The sequence below is a fragment of the Cydia pomonella genome, chromosome 5 (genome assembly GCF_033807575.1).
Source record: "Cydia pomonella isolate Wapato2018A chromosome 5, ilCydPomo1, whole genome shotgun sequence".
NCBI classification, from domain to species: domain Eukaryota; kingdom Metazoa; phylum Arthropoda; class Insecta; order Lepidoptera; family Tortricidae; genus Cydia; species Cydia pomonella.
Window position 1 is genome coordinate 19,472,937 of NC_084707.1, and position 4,056 is coordinate 19,476,992.

Genomic DNA, 4,056 nt, shown 5'->3' on the forward strand with positions numbered 1-4,056 from the left:
GTTGATCCCCGGGACGCCTGCATGCTGAGACAGCTGACCAAATTCCTTGAAGCTGAGTGATGACCGGCTCCAGGCGTAACTCGTGAATACGACTCCATAATTTATACAACCTTGATTTCATTTAACCGCATTCCATTAAAACATAACTTTTTAATAGCTAACAAATCATTGTTGTTTGGTTTGATAACAAATGCAAAGTAATGAAGAGCGCAACTATAAATCCTACTAAAAAGAAACCAGTTCAAGGACTGCACCCATTTGCAATCAACATGAGATTTTTTTAAATATTTATTGATATACTATAAGTATGCTTCGCTACTACGTACTAAAAGTAAACGAGAGGAATTATTTTGTTCGTTAATATAACTGGGTACTTACGGTCTAAAGAAATATGAATTCTTAAATAAATAAAAAAATCGTAAGAAGATGTAAATAGTTAATGATTTCCAGCCAACAAAGGTTCTTCTTTATCTTCATATCGATTTTCTTAAAAAGTCCAAGTAAACATAAATTCACTTTATCTTTCAATTTGCCCTAACAAGTTAGCGTACACCCATTTCTTATCTTCTGAAATCGTCTGAGTGCGTAGTAATGGAATATTTTTTCTGTGCCTATTCAGTTGTATTGTTTGACGACCTTAACTTTCAATGCATAAACAATGCCTCAAACAACGGTACTATTGACATTTTATTGACAATAAACCAATAATGTGATCTATTCACGACAGACGACCTGGTTATTTAGGCCAAGAACGATGAGATTTTTACTACCTTTGTAAATGTTACCGGACTTATAGTTTTCAGGTTTATATTATAACTCTAACCTGCAACGAAATCGAAACTCAGGTCTACACTCTGGTATGTCAATAAAATCCCTACTTCTAATATTAAAAACACTCTTTAATCGCTGAACCGATTAAACCCGGGGCAATATTTTTGCCAAAAACTTGTCTCAAACAAACAGCTAGAAGTTCGTTTTATATGTGCATAAAAATATTTAACAGGTTGCTAGCTGACATAAAAGACCTTCCAATCAACAAGTTTAAAAAAATATATTTTTATGGCTTTGTGACATGTATTTTTATTCCATACATGAATACTTTGATTATGAAATTGAACAGTTATAGAAATTTGAAATTGTAATAAATCGCTGCATGATTTTTCTAATGTTAACAAAAAATACATAGGATAGCTTTTATCAACCATCATTATTATTCCACGTAAACGAAGTCGCAGGCAAGTAAATTATAATGTTCCGTACCTATCTATAGGGACCGTGCGCGTTGGAGGGTCTGCCATCTTGTGGTCTGAATCGGAACCATAAACAGGCACATTTACACGTCAAGTGTTTTCTTGTGCATAGTAGGTTCTGCCATCTTGTGGGCTACATCGGAACAAAAACATCACATTTACGCCTCGCGCCAAAAATCTGACGGCTCCTGTGCTGCCTCCTATAGTTCATGCACGCTCCCTATATCTGTCTATAGTATAGACTCTATACAATTGTGACGTCTAGACTCCGATGTATGACAAGTTACGACCCATCTGCTCGCCATGACAGTTGACAACGGAGTGTCGACTTGCAGGTAGTTCGCATTACACTTTTATTGTGTAAACGTCACAATTAAACGAATAGTTTTTTAGTCTTTAAAAACTGAATGGTTTACACATGATACCTGGAATATGTAATTAACATACTATCTAGGTACTTTGATATTAAATTAAATTCGAATCAAGTACCTACATGTAAGAGGAGCGTTCCACGGGCTGTCCCGTACGGACGCATTTTATTTCCTGTGCTGCGACTTTTTTTCCGGCTGGCGATTATTTTTCTCTGCATATTTTTGACCATTAATCATAGAATAGGATACTCTTGTACCTGCAAATCGTCAGAAAAGTAGACAATTTCATGGAATGCTTCTAAAAGAGTTGAGTATTTAGGTACGTTAGGTCTCGGTTTTTAATACAAAAGTCGTTTAAAATATGGTAATGTAAAAGTGCATCGATACCATTAGTATGTCGATGATCTCGATGCAATTTTAAATTTCTTGTGTAGTAAACAGGTTCATTCATTAGCGTACATGAGTCAGTGCGACGCAATTCCAGGTTGAAAACCGATCTGACTTTAATCTATGTATGGAAGTTTACAGAAATGAACATTCAGTATGTACGTTAGGTGCCATATTTGGTTTTGTATAACTAATAATATCTGCCTAATTCAATTGGTTGGAACAATATTTTATATGCGTTATACTTATTTTTGAGTGTAGTAGCCGGCTTATGATGGTCGGAGTTATTGAAATGATAATACCACCAATAACTTTTTAACATTGCCTCATTGAAAGAAACACACACTGAAGCCAATTGAAACTTACATTTACATGTCGAATTGTACGAACACTGCGAACATGTATGAGCGGTATGCATACACGAATGAAAACAGAGTGACATTATTTAGGGGCATGGCGCACTACGTCCGATTCGCACGTCGCGCGTCGGTCCAAAGTTTGAGCGGGACAACGCTATGCGCGTATTATAGCGACATCCCGCTCGCACGTCGTTCCACTACGTCACGCACACATACAAGTGGGAAAATGTTTTCACACTAAGGTGTCGGCTTACGTGAGCGAATAACTCGCGAACGTGAAGCGGCGCGGCGCGGGTGAATTCAATCCTTTGATACCTATGGAAGTATCCTACGTGGGCGATCTCGTTGTGAACGCGAATGCCGTTGGGCCTCCGCGCCGCGCTGCGTTGCATCGCGAGTTATTCGCTCATGTAAGCCACTGCGTAAAACGTGACGTAATGGAATGGACATTTTGGGACATCTTTTTAATGGTAGGATGGAAAATGCTGCCGAATCTGAGTAGAATGACCTCAAGAATGTCCAGATTTGTAAGAATCAGATTTTCAATATCTATTACGCTGCCACGTAGTCCCACTATCATATCCGTGCAGTTCTATATTTTCAAGTGCATCGGGGTGATTATTGGCTTAAAGTAATAATAACACAGTAACAATAATTTAAGACGAAAGTGGAAGACCGTTTCGAAATCGCCTTTTCATACAAACGTAGTCCTCATTTTCCTCTCTGGATATTAACATTATCGAAAATATTTTAAGTCAAGTTGTTGTATATCAGTCACAGCTAAGCCGCCACACAGTTAGGAGCATTAAAAAATTTGTATGAAATCTAAAAAGTCAAGCGTAGGGGCATAGCTATTGGTTAATTAATATACATCAAATCATGTAAAACCATTTTCCATAATGTCAATATCTAGACAGAAAAATGGTGACTACGTTTGTATGGAGAAGCGGCCGTCCCCTTTCCTCTTAAGAATCGCCACTTTCTGAAACCTGATAGTAACAAAAATGCTCTATTTTGCCACCGTGCATTATTTATTTATAAATAAATTGTGCGCGATCACTAAACTGTGCGTGTCACTTTGACGTTAGAAATATCGTAGATAGATCTTCTGGGGATCACAGCATTCACAGCGGAATCGAAATAAACGTCAATTTTGACATGTCGTTTAGCTATCGATCTTTTAAAGATCTTTCCAAGATTTTAAACGTGTCTTAATCATTCTTAGAATTGGGCCGTGAATCCAATTCAAACTTGCATTCCACTATCTTATCTGTACGGTCCTATATTTTAAAGCGCATCGGAGTGATTATTGGCATAAAGTAATATTAACACAGTGACAGCAACTTAAGAATCGCCACTTTCTGAAACCTAGCGTTAGTAACAGAAATGCTCTATCTTGCCACCATGCATTATGCGCGATCATAATGGTACGCTACACTTGGCCGCCTACGTGGCCAAGTGTAGCGTACCCAACTAATACTATTTCATTATGATACGTCAAATGCGGAATCAAGAACAACGATCCAAGTTTCCGAGAAGATGCTAAACGTAGCGTTTCCCATTTGTTTACTTTAAACATATACCGCTGCTGCCGGTTCATCAGAAGCATTGTTTAACTGTAACTGAAAACTCTTTAAACATACTATTATCAATAACTGAAATGCTTAAGGATAAATATTTAATAGAAAT